This window comes from Schistocerca nitens, chromosome 2 (genome assembly GCF_023898315.1).
Source record: "Schistocerca nitens isolate TAMUIC-IGC-003100 chromosome 2, iqSchNite1.1, whole genome shotgun sequence".
In the NCBI taxonomy this organism is placed as follows: Eukaryota; Metazoa; Arthropoda; class Insecta; order Orthoptera; family Acrididae; genus Schistocerca; species Schistocerca nitens.
The window spans coordinates 589,496,798-589,523,936 of record NC_064615.1 but is presented as its reverse complement, the minus strand read 5'-3'; the positions used below and the strand labels follow the sequence as shown (position 1 = coordinate 589,523,936).

Genomic DNA, 27,139 nt, shown 5'->3' with positions numbered 1-27,139 from the left:
GTCTTCTCGTAATGTCGTGTAGGCACCCTTGTCTCCTCAATCTCCTACGTGTGAATGTATCAAATTTATCTCCTGCGATGAATAATCCAGCTACGAGGCGGATGGTCCGCAAGAAGTTCGAAAAGTATCGATTGTACTTAGGGTTCTTCACAATAGTGACCTCTGATCCACGTGATAGCGTTGTTTTTCGTCCTCGGATAATAAACAGCGTCCGGGTAGAGGAGAGTGCGGAAATCGACGGGGCGATTTCCGTAAAAAGAGAGCCAAAATCTGACGAACAAAATACCAGATTTCAGCCGGCCTACAATGTAGCCATTGTTCGTCCGTACCCTGGACGCTGCAGTTCACACATAAAGGCGAATCTGCAAGATGGATCCTAGTGTGCGATATGTGTCACTGGCCGTTGGTAAGCGAGAGACGGGAACTTCCTTTAGGTAGCTATATTCCAGATAAAACCTCCCAAAGTAACAAAATGGCACCGTTATCTCAGTAAGCGCCACCGGACAGTCAAGGGAAGATTGTGCCAGAGGCTTCATCAGTAAGCCCGTGAGGCTGGTCGGGCATCGCCGCCAAAGCTGGAGGTGCATACTAACGGATAGAGACACTGCTCGATCATTAACACTGACAAGACCAAGTCCGCCCCCTTCTTTATGAAGAATGAGGGAGTCGTATCGAACCTTAAATATCATCCCAGCGCTGACAAATGAAGCGAATGCCGCCATGGCGCTCCGGGCTATGTGTTTAGGCATCAGTAGTGTTTGCCCTACAAGCGGAATTCGTGATGCCTGGTAGACATCAACAAATTCGGTCCGTTGATGAAGGTCCAAAGCACGGAGACGATGATCCATAAGTTCAGTACGGATGTGCTGCAAGAGGCTTCGTTAATTAATGGTCGTCGTGCGTGAGATGTTGTCCGTGAAGTCGATACCAAGACAGCAGAATTTATCGCACAGTCTGAATGGGCGACGCTTGCAGGTGTCATCCCAGTGCCAATATTTAAGTCCATCGATTTATGTACATTTATACGGCAAATGTGCAACGTGTTCGACAGTCTACCGTTGACAAGCACTTTCGATGTTGCTCCACGTAGGAGGCGGAGTACCACCTCGACGAAGGCGACCATGTAATACATATTCTGAAGAGCAGATGCTTGACTTAAGTCTATCGCAGCCAGCCCTCCCGGTACATGATGCACCTTAGCGAGGGCAATCAGGTCTCTGTCGCGACACAGGGCGGCGTCGGTATTATACGTTCCACCCATCGATGCCGGATCCATTGATAGGACACGAGACACCATATGCCGAATTCGAGCTGCCAGTAGATGTGTGAAGATTTTCATATCACTGTTCAACAAAGTTAACGGTCGGTAGTCCGTAACAGGTGATCCTCCACGACGTATACGGATTGGGATGATGATACCTTCCACAAAGCAGCCAGAAGTTGCAGCTCTTGGCGTAAAATAGTCCAACAGGGCACCAATAGCCTCTGGAACGTCCTATAAAATGCCAAGGGTAACCCATCCGGTCCTGGTGACTTATTGGGTGTCCCTTTTCCTATGGCATCCAACACTTCTTCTTCAGTCACCGGTTCTAGCAGTTCCTGTTGGAGTTCGGAGTAATCGTGGCGTGTGTCGAACCGGCGACAGCAGTAATGATCTCTGGATCAGCCCTCTTCTCTGTGTATAGGTGAAATAATGAGTTAAGTATACACTGCTTATGTCTCTTTGCGTGGCGTGACGGATTGCCATCTTCTGTCGTCACCTCAAGGATCCTGTGTCTACGCTTTCTTTCCATGGCTATAAGGTACATGGAGGGCCGTTCGTTGGCGATGCTGACCGTTTGAGGTGTACGAATGATGGTCTCTTCTAGATGTTGAGCTGTCAACTTCACAATCTTCGCTGTTCCTCGGTTGACAGTCATCTGGCTGTCCAGTGACGGGGGCATAACGGATCACTCCCTGAGGACGGCGTAATAGAACTCTGTAGTGCTGCGCCTCCATGCTGCAGCTTTCCTACTAAACGCCTTCATGGTGCGTCGAAGGCTCGGCTTGGCACAGTTCAGCCACCACCGTAAAGCAGACGTATACGCTCCTCGTCGTCGTAGCCACAGTCACCACGTGTCACCCAACGCCGCTTGACATTCCGGTGAGGTCAGGTGAGCAATGTTAGATTTCCAAGAGCTGCGCTGCGCCATACTTGTTGGCCTCGAAGCGTGATGGTACAGATGTAAGTAGTTCTGTGACCGTATCCCTGAGAGCGCTTAAGGTATATATCCTATCAGTTCTAGACAAATGTTCCGTAAAGTGCGTGAAACCCTGTCCATCAGCTTAGATGATATTCCAAGTTGCCCCCTTTCTATCAGCAATTTATCGTAGATCTCTGGAAGAACGTAAAGTACCTAGCGACTGGAAGAAAGCACAGGTCGTTCCCATTTTCAAGAAGGGTCATAAATCAGATGCGAATAATTATAGGCCTATTTCACTTACGTCAATCTGTTGTAGAATAATGGAACATGTTTTGTGTTCTCGTATTATGACGTTCTTAGATAATACAAATCTCCTTCATCATAACCAACATGGATTCCGCAAACAGAGATCATGTGAAACCCAGCTCGCCCTATTTGCCCAAGAAATTCACAGTGCCGTAGACACTGGCGAGCAGATTGATGCCGTATTCCTGGACTTCAGGAAGGCATTTGATACGGTTCCGCACTTACGTTTAGTGAAAAAAATACGTGCTTACGGAATATCGGACCAGGTTTGTGATTGGATTCAGGATTTCCTAGAAGAAAGAACACAACATGTCATTCTTAACGGTTCAAAATCTGCAGATGTAGAGGTAATTTCGGGAGTACCGCAAGGAAGCGTGATAGGACCTTTATTGTTTACAATATACATAAATGACTTAGTTGACAACATCGGTAGCTCCGTGAGGCTATTTGCAGATGACACGGTTGTCTACAAGAAAGTAGCAACATCAGAAGACTCGTACGTACTCCAGGAAGACCTGCAGAGGATTAATGAATGGTGCGACAGCTGGCAGCTTTCCCTAAACGTAGATAAATGTAATATAATGCGCATACATAGGGGCAGAAATCCATTCCAGTACGATTATGCCATAGGTGGTAAATCATTGGAAGCGGTAACGACCGTAAAATACTTAGGAGTTACTATCCGGAGCGATCTGAAGTGGAATGATCACATAAAACAAATAGTGGGAAAAGCAGGCGCCAGGTTGAGATTCATAGGAAGAATTCTAAGAAAATGTGACTCATCGACGAAAGAAGTAGCTTACAAAACGCTTGTTCGTCCGATTCTTGAGTATTGCTCATCAGTATGGGACCCTTACCAGGTTGGATTAATAGAAGAGATAGACATGATCCAGCGAAAAGCAGCGCGATTCGTCATGGGGACATTTAGTCAGCGCGAGAGCGTTACGGAGATGCTGAACAAGCTCCAGTGGCGGACACTTCAAGAAAGGCGTTACGCAATACGGAGAGGTTTATTATCGAAATTACGAGAGAGCACATTCCGGGAAGAGATGGGCAACATATTACTACCGCCCACATATATCTCGCGTAATGATCACAACGAAAAGATCCGAGAAATTAGAGCAAATACGGAGACTTACAAGCAGTCGTTCTTCCCACGCACAATTCGTGAATGGAACAGGGAAGGGGGGATCAGATAGTGGTACAATAAGTACCCTCCGCCACACACCGTAAGGTGGCTCGCGGAGTATAGATGTAGATGTAGATGTAGAAGTATCTACCAAACCGAGCTCGCGAATGACAGCGCCGAGTGCTGGGCGTGATGAATGCGTAGGAATTTGGTCCTTGGCCAAATGTGTACAATTAAAATCGCCCCCAATCACTATATCATATAACCTGCCTTGGCATAATCGTGTTAATTCCTCAGTGACGAATAGTGGACGTTCATGCCTCTTGCTGGTACCGGACGGTACGTAAACATTGACGAGGTGCATCCCTTGGACCGTAAGCGTCATGCCCCTGGCATTCGGTAGGTATCTCATATCGGTGGCTGTTAAACCTTCTTTAAGAAGTATTGCGACGCCACTGCCTGTAACCGACTCGTGTGATATGCACGTCGTGTATCCGTAGATGTCTAGGAAGCCAAGAACGTATACCTCCGGCAAGAAGGCCACGTCAATGTCGGCCGCATAAAGTGTGCCGCGTAGCAATGACAGCTTCGCGCGCCCTCGAAGGCAGCGGCAGTCATCGGTGTACGCAGCGGTGACAAGTTTAGCCACCCCAACGCCACCCTATGCAGCCCGCAGGAGATGGGGAGTATTGTGTAACTGCCGCTCTCCGACAAGTGATGTGCCCGCCAAAGAGTCGTCTTCTACGGCGTCCCCCCACGAGTCACTGGAGAGAGACTGTCGGTGTGGTAAATCGGCTACCAAAGAGACCCTTGTCGTGGTTCCTCGCTGCTAGACGGTGTTCCATCACCCCTTCCATCTCCGAACGGGTGTCCAGAAGAAGAATAATCCATCGGTTCAGTTCCTAAAGGCGGAACAGTGTCGGTCGACGCCTCCGTAGCAGCAGCGTCCACGACACTGTCGAAATCAGTACGATCGTGTGTGTCTGTCCGCAAGAGACAGTCGTCAGAATGCGTCCGTCGGCGTTTCTTGCGCTTGCGGGGCGAACGCTTCTTCCGGACGTGCGTCTCCGTGTCAGAGTGTGAGTGTAGACCCGACTTCTCTGAGCCTTCCTAGAGGAAAGCTTGGGTTGGCACGACTCGTGGATCAGCATCCATCCGTTCGGCTGCGGTGGCTGTTGCTGTTCTGCTTTATCTGGCGATACCTTCTGCATCGAGCGGGTGATGCGTGGCTCATACACTACTGGCCATTAAAATCGCTACACCAAGAAGAAATGCAGATGATAAATGGGTATTCGTTGGACTAAATACATTATACTAGAACTGACATGTGATTTCATTTTCACGCAATTTGGGTGCATAGATCCTGAGAAATCAGTACCCAGAACAACCACCTCTGGCCGTAATAACGGCCTTGATACGCCTGGGCATTGAGTCAAACAGAGTTTGGATGGCGTGTACTGGTATTGCAGCTTCAACGCGATACCACAGTTCATCAAGAGTAGTGACTGACGTATTGTGACGAGCCAGTTGCTCGGATACCCGAGTGGTTCTAGGCGCTTCAATCTGGAACCGTACGACCGCTACGGTCGCAGGTTCGAATCCTGCCTCGGGCATGGATGTGTGTGATCTTCTTAGGTTAGTTAGGTTTAAGCAGTTCTAAGTTTTAGGGGACTGATGACCTCAGACGTTAAGTCCCATAGTGCTCAGAGCCACTTTTGCTCGGTCACCATTGACCAGACGTTTTGAATTGGTGAGAGATCTGGAGCATGCGCTGGCCAGGGGAGCAGTCGAACATTTTCTGCATCCAGAAAGGCCCGTACAGGACCCGCAACATGCGGCCGTGCATTATCCTGCTGAAATGTAGGGTTTCGCAGGGATCGAATGAAGGGTAGAGACACGGGTCGTAACACATCTGAAATGTAACGTCCACTGTTCAAAATGCCGTCAATGCGAACAAGAGGTGACCGAGACGTGTAACCAATGGCACCCCATACCATCACGCCGGGTGATACACCAATATGGCGATGACGAATACACGCGTCCACCGCGATGTCGCCAAACACGGATGCGACAATCATGATGCTGTAAACACAACCTAGATTCATCCGAAAAAACGACGTTTTTCCATTCGTGCACCCAGGTTCATCGTTGAGTACACCATCACAGGCGCTCCTGTCTGTGATGCAGCGTCAAGGGTAACCACAGCCATGGTCTCCGAGCTGATAGTCCATGCTGCTGCAAACGTCATCGAACTGTTCGTGCAGATGGTTGTTGTCTTGCAAACGTTCCATCTGTTGACTCAGGGATCGCGACGTGGCTGCACGCTTCGTTACAGCCGTGCGGATAAGATGCCTGTCATCTCGACTGCTAGTGATACGAGGCCGTTGGGATCCAGCACGGCGCGTTCCGTATTACCCTCCTGAACCCACCGATTCCATATTTTGCTAACAGTCAGTGGATCTCGACCAACGCGAGCAGCTATGTCGCGATACGATAAACCGCAATCGCGATAGGCTACAATCCGACCTTTGTCAAAGTCGGAAACGTGATGGTACGCATTTCTCCTCCTTACACGAGGTATCACAACAACGTTTCACCAGGCAACGCCGGTCAACTGCTGTTTGTTAATGAGAAATCGGTTGGAAACTTTCCTCATGTCAGCACGTTGTAGGGGTCGCCACCGTGGCCAACCTTCTGTGAATGCTCTGAAAAGCTAATCATTTGCATATCACAGCATCGTCTTCCTTTCGGTTAAATTTCGCGTCTGTAGCACGTCATCTTCGTGGTGTAGCAATTTTAATGGCCAGTAGTGTACATAAAAAAATGGTTCAAATGGCTCTGAGCACTATGGGACTTAACATCTCAGGTCATCAGTCCCCTAGAACTTAGAACTACTTAAAACTAACTAACCAAAGGACATCACACACATCGATGCCCGAGGCAGGATTCGAACCTGCGACCGTAGCGGTCACGCGGTTCCGGACTAAAGCGCCTAGAACCGCTCGGCCACATCGGCCGGCCTGTAGTGTAAATAACGTGTCTGTCTGAAACTTCCTGGCAGATTAAAACTGTGTGCCGGACCGAGACTCGAACTCGGGACCTTTGCCTTCCGCGGGCAAGCGCTCTACCGACTGAGCTACCCAAGCACGATTCACGCCGCGTCCTCACAGCCTTAATTCCGGCAGTACCTCGTCTCCTACCTTCCAAACTTTACAGAAGCTCTCCTGCGAACCATGCAGAACTAGCACTCCTGAAAGAAGGGATATTGCGGAGACATGGCTTAGCCACAGCCTGGGGGATGTTCTAGAATGAAATTTTCACTCGAGGTACTGGCGGAATTAAAGCTGTGAGGATGGGGCCGTGAGTCGTGCTTGGGTAGCTCAGTCGGTAGAGCGCTTGCCCGCGAAAGGCAAAGGTCCCGAGTTCGAGTCTCGGTCCGGCACACAGTTTTAATCTGCCAGGAAGTTTCATATCAGCGCACACTCCTCTGTAGAGTGAAAATTTCAGTCTAGAAACATCCCCCAGGCTGTGGCTAAGCCATGTCTCCGCAATATCCTTTCTTTCAGGAGTGCTAGTTCTGCATGGTTCGCAGGAGAGCTTCTGTGAAGTTTGGAAGGTAGGAGACGAGGTACTGGCGGAATTAAAGACACTGCAACATCGGAAAGCTATGGGTTGTATTGTGGGATTCAGCACACGTGAATCATATAGTGAGTACTTGAAAGTGCTTTCTACGAGGGTAATCCCAAAAGTAAGGTCTCAGATTGTTTTATAAGTACATAGACCTCTTTATTTCTACAGTGGTTTACAATAGTTTACAGTTTGAACATTTAGCTATTTTTCGACATAATCACCATTTCTGTCGATGCATTTTTGTAGACGCTGTGGCAGTTTTTGTATGCCCATGTGATACCAGCTCGCCGCCATGCTCTTCAGAAAGTTATGAACCTCTTCTTTCACCTCGTCGTCGGATCTGAATCGCTTTCCGGCTTAATGTTCTTTTAACCTAGGGAACAGGTGATGCCGGCCGAAGTGGCCGTGCGGTTAAAGGCGCTGCAGTCTGGAACCGCAAGACCGCTACGGTCGCAGGTTCGAATCCTGCCTCGGGCATGGATGTTTGTGATGTCCTTAGGTTTAACTAGTTCTAAGTTCTAGGGGACTAATGACCTCAGCAGTTGAGTCCCATAGTGCTCATAGCCATTTTGAACAGGTGATAGTCACTGAGCGCCAAGTCAGGACTAAAGGGTGGGTGGGTGATTATGTTCCACTGAAACTGTTGCAGAAGAGCAACGATTTGCCGAGCGATGTGTGGGCGAACGTTGTCATGGAGAATGTTTACGCCCTTGCTCAACATTCCTCTTCTCCGGTTCTGAATTGAATTTGATATCCATGCACGACTCACCATGCACTTCCGTCAATTGGCGATGGATTTCAATCGGCGCAGTGCCCTTTGCATTCAAAAATCGAATAACTGCGCTCAATTCGCACTTGGCGGTAACATCCAACTGGAGCTCCATTCTCTGCGGCTGCCAAGCCAAGACAGCGCCTCAGCGCGGTATGCGCATGTTTACACACAGCGCGTGAACCAGTTCAAAAATGGTTCAAATGGCTCTGAGCGCTATGGGACTTAACTTCTGAGGTCATCAGTCCCCTAGAACTGAGAACGGCTTAAACCTAACTAACCTAAGGACATCACACACATCCATGCCAGAGGCAGGATTCGAACCTGCGACCGTAGCGGTCGTGAAGCAGTCTTCATAACAGTGTGACCAACTGCCACACAAACAGAGTTCTGTACTTATCAAAAAATAGGAGACCTTACTTTTGGGATGACCCTCGTGTAATGACAGCACCTAGCCTTTACATCTATAACTGCCTTTTCTTTGTTAAGGAAAACACGATTTTAGTACGACCTAAGAAGCAATCCATGACCATAACACAAGAAGAGAGGATGCAATTAACATGCTTTAAGTTAGGATGGTGAAGATGTGCAACAGCTACAAATACCTTGGTCTGAAGATTGTCCGTATTAGCAACTGCGCATACCTTTCACGTATTTTAGAACGGCTATTGTCGCCACTGTGACCGTCCGAAGAAACATGGCATCGTATTTCTGAACAATACAGAGGCACTGCAACACCGTATTTATCCGCCGACACCGAGCGAGTGACTTTCATTAAAATGTTTCCCCTGTACGGGAACATACATAATCAACGTAAGAGTGCAGGTTTTAGACACATGGTTGACGACATGTGGAAGTTTCGGTATGTTCGGGAGACTTTCTCGGATAGCCCAATGGTAAGGCGATAATAGGAAAATCCGGGTTCGAGTCCTTGTCCGGCACAAATTTTCACTGTCGTCATTCGATTATACGGCTGATGGTTGTCCAAATTCGCAACTGCGAATACATTTTACTTATTTCATAACGGCTGCAGTAGCCGTAGTGCCCGTTCCTTCAGACACGCATGCACGTCCGAAGAAACACTACATCTCACTTCTGAACAACACTGGGCACTGCAGTACTGTATACCTGATTTTCTGTTGGTGTTATATCCTTTACAAAAGCTGACTTCACTGCGCCTCCAGAGCCCGCCCTACCCTGTGTTGTGGGACACACTGTCTGGCTCCTTACTTGAGATCATTTCGGTTTGTGTGACCCTGTCAGTGGCTACGCTACCGCAGACATGGCTCTCAACTTCAAACCAATCCCGCCGGAACTGAGGGTTCATTCGATAAGACGGTGGCAGACTCACAGTCGGCCTCGCATGCAGGACTAGATCAGCTGGTGACAACTGAAAAATCTTAAAGGATGAACGATTTTGGCGTTATTGTTTATATGTCTTTGGTACCGCGGAATGTTTGAGAATTGACCAGCAAAGAGGGCGACTTAAATCGAGTACTCAAAGAAAGTAGACATTGAAATAGAAACAGAAATTAAGAAAAAGCTATAAGGAACAGAAGATTTAACAGGCTACAATAAGGCTAACAGTGGTGTCCCACAAAGAAAACGAGTTAGTGCGGGAGCAGCAATTTTAGTCAATGAGAAGTGGAGAGGAAAGATTCGTGAAAACAGTTTCATAAATGAAAGAATAATGACATTGCGATTTCAGATTACAAGAGGGCGTCTAATAGATATCGGTGTATTCGTTCCAGAAGGGGGAGAAGGAAGGGCGATACTGGTACCTATTACAATGATATTCAGAAAAAAATGTACATAATTAACAAGACAATTTTAATGCAAGAGTTGGAAACGTCCCTACACCACAGTTTGGAGAAAAGATTCTTAATAGTACTGGATAGGTACTACACCACTCTTTTAATAGTTTTAAAATTACGAACACATTTTACGGAAAGAAAGACCTTCATAATTTTACTTGGCGTGCACGGGCATTTAGGTCTGTGATTGATTACATACTAATTTATGATAAAATGAAAAACCTCATGAAGGATATACGTGTTTATAGAGGAAGCGGCATAGGTAGCGACCATTTTCTTTTAGGCATTAAGATAAGGCTATTATCAACATGGAAGAAAACAAAGAAACTCCAAAAGAAGCCGCGACGTGAGTTGTTCTAAGTAAATCTCCTGTTGAGAGAAAGCATTAGGAAACCTTTCAGTACAGACTCCAAGAAAAGCTTGCTTCTCTACCAGTAATTAAAGACATCGGTATAGAATGAAGTAATATCAAAACTTGCGTCATCGAAGCAGTCTCAGAAGCACTTGGTAAAAGGCGGAAACGGATGGGAAAAAACGACCCAGAATTTGGAACACAGAAATTAAAGAAGCCATTAAAGAAAAACAAGTAGCTTATTTGAAGTTTCTACAGTCAAAAACATCAGAGAACCAACATACAAAACAAAAAGGAACGCTGCTGAACAAAAAATGCACAAAGAGTCGTAGGACTCATTCACAAGTCTTAGAACACGACATACGCGGTAGACAGCAATGCGCGTACAAAGTGATAAAAGTCCTGAACAAGGAAGAGAAAGACACTGCCGCACTGAACATTATATCCAATGAACAATGGATAAATCATTATACAGACTTATGGAGTACACAGAAGGCCGAAGATGACACTGGAGGAAGTATGTACAATGAAACAGTAGATCCAGTTACTATAAAGCTGACGCAACAAGAGGCTTTAAAAGTTAAGAAGAACAGAAACAGACGGAATAAATGCAGAACTAATTATGAATATGGAGAGTTATCACAAGATAAAAGATTTTTACAATTAATAAATGAATACCGGACGAACTGCGAGATCTCAGACCGTTGGTAAACAGCAGACGTAATCTCTCTTTTTGGAAAAGGGAAACGTAATGAGTGTAAAAACTATCGTAGCATCAGTCTTTTAATCACTGGCTACAAACTACGCTCAAAAATAATCAGTAATCGCAGAAAGTATATCTCAGAACTATTATTTCTGAAGAACTAAATGGTTTTAGATCATGTAGTTCATTCACAAACATCTACATCTATATTTACATGTATATTCTACAAACCACCGTGAGGTGCATGGCAGAGGTTACATACAACTCTACCAGTTATTAAGATTTCTTCCCGTTCAGTTCACATATGGAGCGAGGGAAATGTTGTCTGAATGGTTCTGCACGTGCGATAATTATTTTAATCTTGTCCTCACGATCCTTATGTGAGCGTTACATAGGAGATTGTAGTACGTTCCTAGAATCATCACTTAAAGTCGGGTCTTGAAAATTTGCTAATAGCTTTCTGGAGTAGTTGACGACTATTTTCAAGAGTATTCCAGTTCCTTTGTTATCTCTTTGACACTCTCCCACGGATCATCATCTCTCTGACACTCTTCCACGGATCAAACAAATCTGTGACCATTCGTGCTACCCTTCTGTGTACACGTTCAATGTCCCCTGTTAGCCCTATTTGGTACAGATCCCACACACTTGAGCAACATTCTGCAACAGGTCGCATGAGTGATCTGTAAGCAAACTCCTTTGTAGATTTATTGCACTTCCCCAGTATTCTGCCAATAAAACGAAGTCTCCACCTGCTTTACCCACGACTGATCCTATATTATCATTCTATTTCATATCCCTACAAAGTGTTACACCCACATATTTATATGTTGGCCGATTCCAATAGTGGCTCATTGATACTATAGTTACAGGATACTACGTTTTTTCATATTGTGAAGAGCAGAATTTCACTTTTCTAAACATTTAAAGCAATTTGCCAATCTTTGCACTATTTTGAAATCTTATCGAGATCTAACTGAATATTTATGCTGCTTCTTTCAAATAGTACTTCACTGTAGTTAACTGCATCATCTGCAAAAAGCCCGATTTTACTATTAATAATATACAACATGACTGGCAAGGGTCCCAACACGCTTCCCTGGAGCACACCCGAAGCTACTTCCACATCTGACAGTGACCTTCCATTCACGATAACATGCTGTGTCTTTCCTATCAAAAAGTTCTCAATACAGTCATAAATTTCAGTTGATACCCCATAAGATCATACTTTTGTCAGCAAGCGTTGGTGTAGTAGTGAATGAAATGCTTTTTGGAAACCAAGAAATACCTAACTGCATTGATCCAAAGCTTTTAGCATGTCACGAGACAAAAGCGCGATTTGTGTTTCCATGATCAATGTTTTCGGAATCAGTGGTGGTTGGTGTTGAGGAGGTCATTCGCTTCATGATACCTCATTTTGTTTAAGCTCAGAATGTTTCTAAGATTCTCCAACAAATCGATGTCGAGGATATTTGACGGTAGTTTTGTGGATCACTTCTGCTGTATCGTACTTTTTATACAAACACAGAAGGAGATTTTACTCATCGCCAGCTATTGTATCATACTTTTGACTCAACCACAGAAGGAAAATTTACTCGTCGCCACCCTCAATTAGTTAAAGTGCTGCGAGAGGAGAACGAGGAGTACACTTAAACACTGATAATGATTAGTGAAAAGAACACACACATTTATTGACGAGTACTCAACTTTGTACGGATCGACTCTGGCAGCAGATCCTGAAGTTCTTCTATTCCAGAAGCTAAGGCTGGATAGTAAACAGTTCTTGTCCCATTAGAATGTTCACTGAAGACGGGCTGGTGTGGACCCGCTCGAAGCAGACAATGCAGCGCGAAGTTCACAAGTAGAAGGCGGTCCTCTCGGTAGTTCAGTGACCTGGAACTGCCCGCCCTGCTTTGGCGCCGGCGCATATCACTTCTCTGACGGCGCCACCACTGCGACTTCATGTTGCGCCAATCGCTGGGATATACGCTATCTCTGGACAGAGTTGTCGGCCTATCGACGCCTGTGGTGCTCCCCGCTGTTGCGTGCTGTGCTTACGACGCCACAACATCCACTACCCTTCTTGTAGGCGGATGTGACTTGTTTTTTTCCAAGAACAGGGCACGGTTTTTTGTTCGAGGGATCTACGATAGTTTATAGTTGGAAGAGGAGCTAACTCAGCAGCAAATTCAGTTTAGAATCTGACAGAGATTCCACGGACCCTGGAGCTTCGCTCAATTTTAACGATTTCAGCTGTTTCTCAGCACCGCTGACACTAATACTGTAAGACGTCGTGGTCTCCTGACCTTCATTGCTTACATATTCCGCCCTCGCAATCATATTCCGCACATCAAGACGCTTCATTCGAACCCAAACTCGATAAGATAATGTCAATGTTGTATGAATTCATGTAAACGATATGCAAATAACTAGTAAATCGCAAGTGAGCACCGAGTTTGAAATACTCGAGGTTGGCGTACACACACACATTCAAGAGACGACGGTCGCAGGGGATTTTAGTTCGGGAGAGGAACACCGCGCCGGGGGGCCGGTCACTTCAGAGAACGAGTCAGCCCAACTACGTTGGCGCCGCCCGCCCGTAGAGCAGACAGCGTTTGCCCGAGTGAAAAGGGAGAACGACCCCGTGTTCGGCTTAAAAGCAAATTCCGCTACATTGTGTGGGAGCGCCCAGCCTACACATTCTTTACAAACATAGCACGCAGTTTCAGGGGTTTTCACAGGGAGACAGCAAACGCCAAACGCCGATGCTACAGATTTCCGGATTTGTCACCTTAAACGAAACGTCATTCTCCCGTTTTAGAAGAGCAATGCTGATTGGCAGACGATATTCCTGACGCCTTGAACTGAAGGAATAATGGGAGAGACAGAAAGATATACCCCTTCACGTCTGGTGTTGAGAGGGGCCATTCCGTTGTCGCTCTTGGAGCGAGAACACGTAACGAGAGCGTGTGCGATCGTACGTGTACTCAAAGAGCGAGGAAAAAGTCTCTCCTCAGTGCTTCACTGGGAGAGCACCTCTGTCGAGAGCGAATCGGAGTGCGACTATATATATTGAGTCCTTGTGATAAAGCATTGTTCACTGTGTTGGCCGCCACACTTATTGTGCGGCGTGAACGGACAGAGTTATAGCTAAACGCCTGCTAGCGAATTTTTGAGTGGCGTGACAGTGGACTGGTTATCTGACTGGTGTACCACGCCAATAGTTAGACTAGGGGCGAATAGGAGTCCTTGACTTCATCAAGGCATAGGGAGAGTTTGATTGGCGAAGGTCAATACAGATAGAACGAGAGTTATCTTATTTGTCAGCAGCGAGCGGCGCAGACAGCAGTCATCGCAGCTTACGGTATTGTCTGCTACAGCTCTTGCGAGCCCCATATTTCCTCCACAACAGTACACTTCACTGCATTTCACACACGACAGCCTTGACCGTACCTAGCAACATTCTAACGGATAATTATTCAAGTTGAGTAGGCGCGGCTCTCAGCCATTCTGCCAAGTCAATAACAATCTTAAACTTTGTATAGAAATGTCATTAGCGAATCCTATCCTTAAGAGGTAACTTCACATTCCGAAAAGAACCTGGAAATAGCTTGTTCAGTTCATAACTAAAAGTGCCATAGCGATTTCTCAGAATTTTTGCAAAATAAATAATAATTTTCGTTAGTTTCATGTTTTTCTTACACTAACTAACATTACTGCAGTACCCAAGTATCCCACTAGTTACGTAAGGAACTTTGAGAATTTTTGTGTCATTTCCTTACAGCGGACGACTCCTGAAGATATTTATTGCTGAAAGTTTTTCAGGCATTTCTCTTTAGAACGTTAGGAGCGCCTGTCTGATTTCTGTAGTAGTGTGGGGGTGGAAATTGCATCTTTTAGGAGCCACAGGGTAAAGGGTACATCTCAGATTAATCCGTTGCGCAGAATGACAGAATAGCACCCACACGCTCACAATACTTATTTCATTCATCTTTTCTGTGGTATGAGGATTTCATTGGAGCAATGCACCTGTTTTCCTTTGTAAAAGAACATTTGAAAAAAGTAGTTAAACATGTCAGCCTTTGCTTTGCTACAGTCAATTTCATTTCCTGTCTCATACGCTAGGGATTGAACACTAGCTTTGATGCCACTAACAGCCTTTACATATGACCAGAATGTCTTTAGGTTTTGTGAAACATCATTGACAATAGTCTGCTATGGTAGTCATTGAAGGAATCACGCATTACTCTCTTAACAGGCAAATGTGTTTTGTTCAACATCTCTCTATCTACAGCCCTAGGTTTTTTTACACCCATGCATTAATCCCTGTTTCTTTAGAAGTTTCTTTACAGTGGCTGTATACCATGGAGGTTCCCTCCCATTATGAACTGTTCCATTGCGTACATAACTATCCAGTGCACGGCCAACTGTTCTTTTAAATTTGAGCCATAGCTCCTCTATATTCTCCCACCCTTTGCTGGAAGTTTCAAGTTCCTCATTGAGATATGACACTACTGATTTTTTACCTAGTTTACTGAACATATACATCTTTCTGCTTGTTTTAGTTGTCCTTTGTACTTTGGTAATCATTGTTGCCACGACTGTGTCATGGTCACTGATAGCAGTTTCAATGTGGACACCTCAAAGAGGTCAGGTCTGTTTGTTGCCATTAGATCTAAAACACTTCTATCATGAGCAGGGTTCCTATCTATCTTTTCTATGTAGTTTTCACAGAAGACATTGCGATTTGTTTCACAGGACGTCTTATCATGCCCACCACTAACAAAACTGTACTTTTTCCAATTAATTGTTGGATGGTTAAAGTCTCCACCGATGATTACAGTACGAATGGGGAACTTACATTCAAGTGAACTGAGATTTTCTCTAAAATTTTCAATTACCTCAGGAGATGAGTCCGGTGGGCAATAGAAGGACCAAATTATTATTTTATACCCACTTCTGATGCTGAGTCTTGCCCAAACAACCTCACATGCAGTTTCAATTTCTATGTGGATTTGAGCTTCTGGTCTACTGTGACAAATACATCATCCCCTTTCGAAATACGATTAAATTTTCCCCAAAAATATCACAGCTATCAGTTTCAGGTTTCAGTCAGCTTTCTGCACCTGGTGTTGTATGAACTTCACTGCTTTCCGTGAGTGCCTCAAACCCTGGCACTTTGTTGCAAAAGCTTCAGCAGTTTGTCATTACGATTTTAGTACTTTCACTTCTGTGAGGCATTTCTTTCGATGTTATACTTAAAGTTCTGGGTTTCCTACAGTTATCGTTTTCTGAACTGGATGGAGAGTCCTCTAGTCTAAAATCCCTAGTGAGAACCCCACACACAGAGTAGCAACCTCTGATGTTTAGTACACATCACACTCATTTAAGGGGACCCTACAGTTCTCAACTCTATGGCGCAAGTCCAGGAAACCACAGCCTAGCTTGTCACAGAGCCTTCGAAGTCTCTAGTTCTGTCGTTCCATTTTTCACAGAACCAAAGGGCCACGATCAGTTCTGGGGACAATGCTGCAAATTGAGAGCTTCGTTGAAAGTCCATGCTCGGGACTGGTCTTGTCAACCTCCTCTGCCAGTCACTGGAATGAGCCAAGTATGACCCCGGAACTCAGACGACAGGCATCATTTGCTCCAACTTGCGCCACAATCTGCAATTAGTTGCACCCTGTTCCCTCAATGGCTGCTGCAATACCATCTTCAACATGTTGAATGAGGCCCCTAGGTATAGACACTGAGTGCACTGGTGTCCTTTCCTGTCTCTTACTGTCACTTCCGTAAGAGGTACCATCATTCGCCATACATTTCAACTGTCCCCCACCCTTTCGTGTTTGCCTTCTCTTGACACCGTAAAAAACAGGTTTCCCCAAAACAGATGGCTCAGTTTCAACTTCAGCGAAAGACAGCACCTCAAACTTGTTGGTTAAGGGCATTCGCACAACACACTTGAGTCCTCCCTGGCCCCTGTCCACGCTGCAAAGGACGCCTAGATCTACCATTGACACGTCACTCACAGTCAAGTGCACGTATAATGATGGATCTTGTGCCCCGAAGCCTGCGGTGCAGCGTGTGCACCTCAGGACGACAATGAGGTTTCACTAATCACATTCCATTTGAACATAGAAAGACATTGTAAACTACTGACGCAAAATACGTCCGTCTTGCATTCAGTATGCTCTCATATACACGTATGGGCGTTGGAGACAATGCCTGAGTGCTTAAACTGCGCAAAGAAAAACCTCAGTTTTTGTTAAGGAATTGGAAAAGAAGGATTTAAGGTTCAGTGTTTGTTTTCTTGACAACAAGGTTGATTAACTGTCTGATTTTTGTTTGGCTCCGTTTGACTACGTCATGTCCAAAGTGTGTACTTGTAACGCAGGTCAAGAGACGAAGACAGGGAACTAGCTAAAATGGGAGAAGTTTGTCGCTGACAGAATCACAAAATTAGCAGTGAGACTAACAGATAATTTATAGAAAATGTATTAAAACTTGTGCAAGTGCCCTATCTAAATACAAACTTTTTTCAAACGTTAAGTACAGGAAATGAGGGATATTCTGCATAAAAGAAAACTTCTGGTTTAATAGTGACCCGTAGTGATAAAAGGACCTAAGAATCAAATATCATTTTGATTAACGTTTTTACGTTGCTTATAAACCGAAGATACATATCTTTTAAAATTTTAAGAGTTTTCTTGTGCAAAGAGAGTATTTTTGGCAAACTGTTTTAAATGTTGATTGGTGTTACCACACATCCATTAACAGCTCATAAGGAGTTTCAGTCTCCTCCTCCTGTTCCATTACGGCACTTCGCGTTGTCTGATACTTGGTATTTATCAGTCTATGGTTGCCTGTACAACATATGCTACTTTCCTTCATCTCCTTGTGAATCACAAAAAGTTGTTTTAAACCGACTGAATCGGCGGTGCAGTCACGCTTGAAAAATTGCCCTGTGATAATTGGAGCTGTAAACAGAATCTATTGGGAGGGTAACAATGCTCTAAAAATATTTATAATTGCTTGCTACCACCCTATCGGAACGCTTGTGAAGAACTTAATTCGTCTTGACTGGTGCTGTAACGCAGATAGCGTTCAGCCCGGAAATGTATCCTAAGACTAATAAAATACGTCATTCGTGCATGTTAAACACTGACTTACTCTAGTTAAAGCCCAGTATCATAGGTCAGTTGTGATTTTATCAAGAACCTATTGTTTTATTTTTATTTCACCTGTAAGACCCATCGTCAGATAGGCAACTCAGGGTAAATAATCAATATTGCGCGATAATTCAAAGCTTCTGACATTGGCAGTTATTCATTTGTTTATCGAATATCTGTTCTTTCCTAATTATATTCCCAAATTTTATGGTAAATATATTTTATATCGTACTTCATAAACTGTTGGTAATGAGTTACCTAATATATTAACGTAGATGTCAGTAAGTACTGAGCTCACTGGATTTACTAAACAAAAAAATACTAGATCTCAGGAAACTTGGTCTTCTGTTGCGTGCCATTGTTTGCGTGCCCTATCGACTCACTGTGCTATCACTGTTGACCCAAGTGCCAAGGGGGTGAACTGGTACTCCATTAATCGAGTTTTATTTTGTCTACGTTACTTAGAGCTGAGTGTTCGAAATTTGTGGTAGCTTCCCTTCAGTAGTCTCTCCAAGGTTTATGACTCACGTACGTATTGCCATTATTACTTATAAACTGCTGCGCACATTTCGTATGATTGGTACTGGTGATGGAATATGGGCGAGTAACTGATGTTAATTATTGTTGTGAAGATATTAACGCCTTTAATGGTACAGATAGGTATTCCAATCATTTCTCGTGAAGCATCGTCTTCAGCAGAAACATCGGCTGCTCGTTTCTAGGAATATAAAAAAAAAATAGCTTCTTGCAGTCGGTCGACGTATGTTAAACTCCAGTCATAAAATTGCCAATAAAAACTCAGTTTTAAGTATATCTCGTACAATGGTTGTACTGAAAAATATGTATTGTGTTCTGCATTGGGTGAGTGACACTGGAGCAGCGAGCCTTGTGCAAGATAATATCCAAAAGTACGTTGATGGAAACAAAATGTGATAGAAGTTATGTGTTGGACCCCCACTTGCGTTTTTCAGTGTGGCGTGGACCTAAACATTAGTCTTCGATACCGGTCAATTTGTTACCACAACCAGATTCCTCTGCTTTCACATTCGTGACCAAAGTCAGCTTCCAATCTAACCTAGACGTCGGACTGTGCTACAAATTAGGCTGGTTTGTCACAACACTGATTTCGGGGGGAGGGGGGGGGGGGGGAAGGGGCAGTACGTAACTGTGACCCAATATGTTAATAGCCCATAACAGAAACACTGTAATTCAGTTTACATTAGTTGACTTTAACATTATTAGAGCAAACAGAACTTGGCAGGAAAAGTGATGGGAATGTATAAATATCAAACATTAAATACCGTTGCAATTAGGCTAACATTTACAGACCATACCACAAATGGTAATTATCTGTAGCCATTTTGTTAGACGAGACTATAACAAAGCCAGTGGGGCCCAAGCATGCTGCTTACTGTTGCCTGAAATTGACAAGTCTTCTTCCTGTAAGTGACAGCTAACTTTACTTTTGGTTAAATTGATTATTTACAAAAAGTCATCATTCCAGAGTTTTAGTAAAAATGTCAATTTCAACTTTTATTCGTATGTAGCCTGACAACATTGAAGAAAAAGATGTGATGCCAGACATTGATTATCTGAAAGCCACTGAAGGGTAAAATAATAAGCGTGTTTCTACTGTACCTTCAGCCACATAAAAAAAATTGTAATGGCAGAATGTAAGCATAAATTTTGTATACCAGTGCTAGATAATTTTTGAATTTTGTTGCAGTTGCTTCTGAATATTCATTCATATTGTAAACAGGGAGGGAGATATCAATGTTGTGCCAGTAGTTCAATGGTTGAGACTTTATAATGGATATTACTAATTGACATGTCATTGCCACTCTTTTGTCATAACATAAAAAAGAATCTGCTTTCAATTCAACATCATACCCGTTTTATATTTCTGTTCACATGTATATTATATTTTTATTCAGTTAAAACCAGTGTCAGCCACAAAAAATCTGTTGTCTACAAAAGCACTTTTTTATGTGGACAAACATAATATAATTCATGTCATTGGAATGTTACATAGTTCTAAAAGAAAATCTTAGTTTATAAAAGAAAATGAAACCTGCTAGTGACATAGAAATGGTTGGTGGTTTATCCAAAATCTAGAAAAGTACAGTGTCAACATACTGACACTGTCTTTTTGGAAATTAAAATACATACATGCAGAAGAGAAAGCAGAGTTACATATGTGCAGAGTGTATGAGTTGATAGCTTTCAAGATAACAGACAAATTGCACAAATTGAGAAGCTCTAATGGTTAAAGCACTGAATTCCTTTTTTGTGAAGGAGTTTCACATTGTCATCTGGTCACCTACAGTTACATAGCAGATTTTCTCAGAATAACCAGACCAATCACCACTTGGAACCTAGAATAATTCCATAGATATTTCCTTGTCAGGTACCACTGTCAATCTAACGCTCCTCCTCTCACCACTACATTAATTACGGACATACGAGGAAAGAAAGAACGAACATCTTTTATCTTTCAGAAATCACTTGGCTACTTTTGTTGACTTCATGGAGATAAATAACATACTTATAAGAGTGTATGTTGGTTGCTTCCATAGTATATCTATTCAAGACTTAGAAACATAGAAACGTCTGTAATTTAAGGTCCTCCTAGTACTTGGAAGACATAATAATACAACAATAGAAATAACATTTGAAGTATGTCATGCTGATGCAATAATTTGAAGTCGTTAAACTACACAGAAAAATACAACACTTCCATTTTTACAGTTAAAAACTCGACAATTGTATAAGATCTACTAAGCAGAATTAGAAAGGCTATTTCAACGTAGATTAAAACTGAAGAAACTGCAAAAAGGTGGGAATTTAAGGAGATGGGACCTGGAAAAACTGAAAGAACCAGAGGTTGTACAGAGTTTCAGGGAGAGCATAAGGGAACAATTGACAGGAATGGGGGAAAGAAATACAGTAGAAGAAGAATGGGTAGCTTTGAGGGATGAAGTAGTGAAGGCAGCAGAGGATCAAGTAGGTAAAAAGACGAGGGCTAGTAGAAATCCTTGGGTAACAGAAGAAATATTGAATTTAATTGATGAAAGGAGAAAATATAAAAATGCAGTAAATGAAGCAGGCAAAAAGGAATACAAACGTCTCAAAAATGAGATCGACAGGAAGTGCAAAATGGCTAAGCAGGGATGGCTAGAGGACAAATGTAAGGATGTAGAGGCTTATCTCACTAGGGGTAAGATAGATACGGCCTACAGGAAAATTAAAGAGACCTTTGGAGATAAGAGAACCACTTGTATGAACATCAAGAGCTCAGATGGAAACCCAGTTATATGCAAAGAAGGGAAAGCAGAAAGGTGGAAGGAGTATATAGAAGGTCTATACAAGGGCAATGTACTTGAGGACAATATTATGGAAATGGAAGAGGATGTAGATGAAGATGAAATGGGAGATACGATACTGCGTGAAGAGTTTGACAGAGCACTGAAAGACCTGAGTCGAAACAAGGCCACGGGAGTAGACAACATTCCATTGGAACTACTGACGGCTTTGGGAGAGCCAGTCCTGACAAAACTCTACCATCTGGTGAACAAGATGTATGAAACAGGCGAAATACCCTCAGACTTCAAGAAGAATATAATAATTCCAATCCCAAAGAAAGCAGGTGTTGACAGATGTGAGAATTACCGAACAATCAGTTTAATAAGCCACAGCTGCAAAATACTAACACGAATTCTTTACAGACGAATGGAAAAACTAGTAGAAGCCAACCTCGGGAAGATCAGTTTGGATTCCGTAGAAATACTGGAACACGTGAGGCAATACTGACCTTACGACTTATCTTAGAAGAAAGATTAAGGATAGGCAAACCTATGTTTCTAGCATTTGTAGACTTAGAGAAAGCTTTTGACAGTGTTGACTGGAATACTCTCTTTCAAATTCTAAAGGTGGCAGGGGTAAAATACAGGGAGTGAAAGGCTATTTACAATTTGTACAGAAACCAGATGGCAGTTATAAGAGTCGAGGGACATGAAAGGGAAGCAGTGGATGGGAAGGGAGTAAGACAGGGTTGTAGCCTCTCCCCGATGTTATTCAATCTGTATATTGAGCAAGCAATAAAGGAAACAAAAGAAAAATTCGGAGTAGGTATTAAAATCCATGGAGAAGAAATAAAAACTTTGAGGTTCGCCGATGACATTGTAATTCTGTCAGAGACAGCAAAGGACTTGGAAGAGCAGTTGAACGGAATGGATGGTGTCTTGAAGGGACGATATAAGATGAACATCAACAAAAGCAAAACAAGGATAATGGAATGTAGTCGAATTAAGTCGGGTGATGTTGAGGGTATTAGATTAGGAAATGAGACACTTAAAGTAGTAAAGGATTTTGCTATTTGGGGAGCAAAATAACTGATGATGGTCGAAGTAGAGAGGATATAAAATGTAGACTGGCAATGGCAAGGAAAGCGTTTCTGAAGAAGAGAAATTTGTTAACATCGAGTATAGATTTAAGTGTCAGGAAGTCATTTCTGAAAGTATTTGTACGGAGTGTAGCCATGTATGGAAGTGAAACATGGACGGTAAATAGTTTGGACAAGAAGAAAATAGAAGCTTTCGAAATGTGGTGCTACAGAAGAATGCTGAAGATTAGATGGGTAGATCACATAACTAATGAGGAGGTACTGAATAGGATTGGGGAGAAGAGGAGTTTGTGGCAAAACTTGACCAGAAGAAGGGATCGGTTGGTAGGACATGTTCTGAGGCATCAAGGGATCACCAATTTAGTATTGGAGGGCAGCGTGGAGGGTAAAAATCGTAGGGGGAGACAAAGAGATGAATACACTAAGCAGATTCAGAAGGATGTAGGTTGCAGTAGGTACTGGGAGACGAAGAAGCTTGCACAGGATAGAGTAGCATGGAGAGCTGCATCAAACCAGTCTCAGGACTGAAGACCACAACAACAACATTTCAAGAACTGTTTCAGTTTTTGATACATCTGCATTAAACTGTCAAATCCAAGGTGTGAACAGAATTTGCTAGAAAGGAAGGAATAATTCTGGTAAATTGTTTACTAGTTTATCGAGGCTTGAGAATAAAAAAAATATTGTATTCATATTAAAGTAATAATTATGTAAAGGTGCCTCGTGTTGTTTACTAAGGTGTTTCTATTTATGTAAAGTAGGGATGTCATCTCCACGTTCCTTGTCTGAAATAAAGATTAATTTAAATCTGGAAGAAAAACATTTGCATAGTACATATTTGCCACTTTCAGTCAGTCACACATTGTGCACTGTAGATCCCCCCATCAAAGAGAGCCTTTAGGGACTTTGAACACGGTCAAGCTATACATTAATGGGCAGAAGCAGCCATTGCAGAGAATGTGTATGAAGTACACAAACTATCAATTAAGATTAATGCTAATCTACTCTTTTTTTTAAAGTATGGGAATTCTCTCTGAATGTTTAACTGCATTGTAAAGAGATTATCTACCTTTGTAGAAAATCACCTTCTGTCCTTTGGAATGATTGGTGACTATGTACGTATGTATTAAACTGGAGACCTAGAAATGATGGAGAGGCTTCGTCCCACCATAGCCCTCAGTGGTTTACAACCCCACAACAGGCCATAGCAGTCCACCCACCCCACTGCCGCCCCACACAAACCCAGGGTTACTGTGCAGTTTGGCACCCAGTGGACAACCCCCTGCCCGGGAACATCTCATACCAGACGTGTGTAACCTGCAATGTTTGCGTGGTAGAATAATCATGGTGCACACGTACGTGGAAACGATGTTTGCGCAGCAATCACTGACACAGTGTAGCTGAGGCGGAATAACGGGAACCAGTCTGCATTCACTAAGGTAGATGGAAAATCGCCGTAAAAACCATCCACAGGCTAGCCGGCACACTGGTCGTTGACACTAATCCTCCTGGTGGATTCATACTGGGGACCGTCATGCCTTCCCACTCAAGAAGCAGCACGTTAGACCGCGCAGCTAGCCAGGCAGGCTTATTGGTGACTAACTGTTAGTTCATTGATTTCTTCCCAAGATTAGCCAATAACACGAGGACAGAAAATGGATTGTCAGAAATTATACAGGTATTACCTACTCCACATAATGATATCACTTTTGCTAAATAAACTGTAAAAATTATCACACATTCATTAGGTTACTGAAAAGCAGTAGCTCTTCTTTTTATGGTGGTACTGGAGTCAAAGTACTAAAATATGGTGCTGGTGTGGTATTACCCCTCACTCCCTTTCCCCTAGAGTTACTGTTGTAAACAGTCAATGAGTCAGTGAGTAATTCCTGAAAGACTGAAGTATTTAGTAGTAATATTCATGTCTAAAAGTGGTTGTATGCAAATTTACCTTTAATTATAAATCAATCTCCCTCTACTTTATCTTCAGTTTTTTGAGGAGGTAGCTTGCATCGTAATACTGAAACACCTTTCTTATGATACCCTTTTAACAGCAGCACATTTTGGCTTCCATAAATGCTTGTCTGCTGTGAAAGCAAGATTTCACAAACTCAGTTCTGGTGGAATTAAGGAGCGGAGTGTCTCCTAATTGCAGTTTTTATGATGTTATCAAATCTTTTGATTGTCTGGACTAGATAATCAAATTATGCCATGGGCATTTTTCCATGATATGTTCCTTACGTCACTTTTTCACAGCTCTCATGGCATTGTGTGAAGTTTCACTCACGATTATTGCCAAAATCGGTATGCTCTTAGCAGTGTGCACTGTGTGAAGCTAATTAAATAAAACCTTGACATATAGCTGTATGGCATAGTGAATGCATTATCATACCCAAGATAGACACAAAGCCAACACCAAGAACAGTAGCCTAAGTTTGCATGTCAAAGAGCTTTGTAGATGATGAAGAGGTTGAAAGAATGTATGATGAGATAAATGAAATTATGCAGATAGTTATGGATGATGAAAATCAGATTGAGATCCAGAAAGCTTCGGCAGAAGGGGAAGGAAGAGAAGGAGAAAAATCATCACACACACTTGGCTTAAGAATAATGTAAGAAAGCTGTATAGGTGGGAAAGGAAGAGAGCTGGAAACACAGGAAGGTTTCACATTGATTATATAATAGTAAGACAGAGATTTTGAAACCAGATTTTAAACTTTAAAATATTTCCATTGGCCAATGTGGACTTGGGCCATAACTGATTGGTTATGATCTGCAGAGCTGAAGAAACTGCAAAAAGTAGGAAATTAAGGATATCGATTCTGGCCAAATTGAAGAAATCTGATGTTGTTGAGAGCTTCAGAAGGATCACCCCACCCCATGACTTGCACACCACATTTGTGCCTGTCACGTGATACACATTGGTTCAGAGTGTAGGGCAGGCTGTACCAGTGTGAATGGAGCCGTGCAAAAGGGATGATGGTATTCACAGTATAGCAGTGGATGTTCATTGTGGAAAGGTATGTGACAACAAAGTCGTTGAAATGGTGTGGTTACTTATTTGCTGAGCAATTCAAAGAGTGCCATGTAATGCTTAGTCCAAGAATTGCGTCAGACAGGATGTGTTTTGAACAGTCAAGAAGCATTCCAAAATGCCATATTATTGGTCCCATCTTCTTTCATCAAATGCTGACTTAAGTGCCTTACATTGCCAACATTTTGAAACCATTTGTAGCAGCGTTAATGGAGGAGGAAAAGACCCACACTTACTTCCAACAGGTTGGAACAACTGTCCATACATCTGGCTGAACCTTGGCGAGTGTTCACACGCAGAGGTCAATCAGGTTGTGACCCTAGCTGGCCAGCCAGGTCACCTGATCTGTCAGTGTGTGTTAACTTTGTCTGGGGAGCCCTCCTGTCTATGGTGTATCACAACAACCCTCATAGTCTTCAAGAACTGCAGTGGATAGCATGCCAGCAGTCCATCTTCAATCCACCTTTAGCACCTTGCTGACCAGGGCCCAAAAGTGCCAAGAGATGAGTGGTGGTCACTTTCAATATCTGTTGTAGTTAGATTGGTACTGTATTTCCTTTCCTGTGCTGCATTTCTTTGTACTCTGGACCCCTGTTCTCCAGGTCACTTTTATTTGCTCCACCATGTACAACAGAAGGCAAATGGGTAGCTTTCAGAGATGAATATGTGAAACCAGTAGAGGATCACCTAGATAAAAAGGTAAAGCCTCCTAGAAATCCTTGGAAACACAGGAGATACTGAATTTAATTGACAAATGGAGAAAATATAAAAAAATGCAAAAAATGAAGCAGGCGAAAGGGAACACAGATGAGATTGATGGGTGATTCAAAATGGCCAAGCAGGAATGATTAGAGGATAAATGCAAGAATATAGAAACTGCATGACTAGGTGGACAATAGATGCCACCTATAGGAAAATTGTTGTCTGTGTATCAAGATCTCAGATGGCAAGCCAGTACTGAGCAAAGAAGGGAAAACTGAAAGGTGGAAGAAACATAATAGAAGTTCTGTAGAAGAAAATGAACTTGCAGGCTATAATGGAAAGGAAAGAGGAAGTAAAGAAAGCTGACATGGGAAATATACTGTCATAAATTTGTCAAAACGAGGTGTCTGGAGTAGATGACATGCTCACAGAATTATTGAGGTCCTTGAGAGAGCCAGCCATGAAAAAAAAAAAAAAAAAATTCTATCCAGTATTTAATATAGTGTTAGGCAAAATACCATTAAATTTCAAATATAATGTAATAATTCTGATTCCAGAGAATGCAGGTGCTGACAGATTTCTGAATAGTACTGAAATGTCAGTTTAATACAACATTTTTTATCAGGTAGACATCCACAACTAAGGAAAAGAATAAAACTGAAACAATTTTTTTTTTCTATACATCAGTTTAATAAGTCATTGCTGCAATATCAAAACTGGTTGTATAGAAATGGCTGGAAAAACTGGTGGATTAGTTTGGGCTCCAGAGAAATGCAGGAAAATTTGAGGGAGCAGCACTGACCTTATGTCTTGTTTTAGAAAATGGGTTGGAGAGAGGCAAACCTACATTTACGCACTATGTGATCAAAAATATCTGGACACACATGACTTAAAACTTTGTGGCGCCCTCCATTGGTATTGCTGGAATTCAGTATGGTGTTGGCGT

At 43.0% G+C, this 27,139-nt stretch overlaps 1 long non-coding RNA gene and 1 other non-coding gene across 2 annotated transcripts in view; both read right to left on the bottom strand.

The window, feature by feature from the left end:
- LOC126234507 (uncharacterized) overlaps positions 1-27,139 on the bottom strand; it is a 149,107-nt gene that overhangs the window by 79,931 nt on the left and 42,037 nt on the right. The window lies entirely within an intron of this gene.
- Trnap-cgg (transfer RNA proline (anticodon CGG)) lies at positions 6,691-6,765 on the bottom strand. The gene has a single exon. It is a non-coding gene; the product is annotated as a tRNA-Pro (tRNA).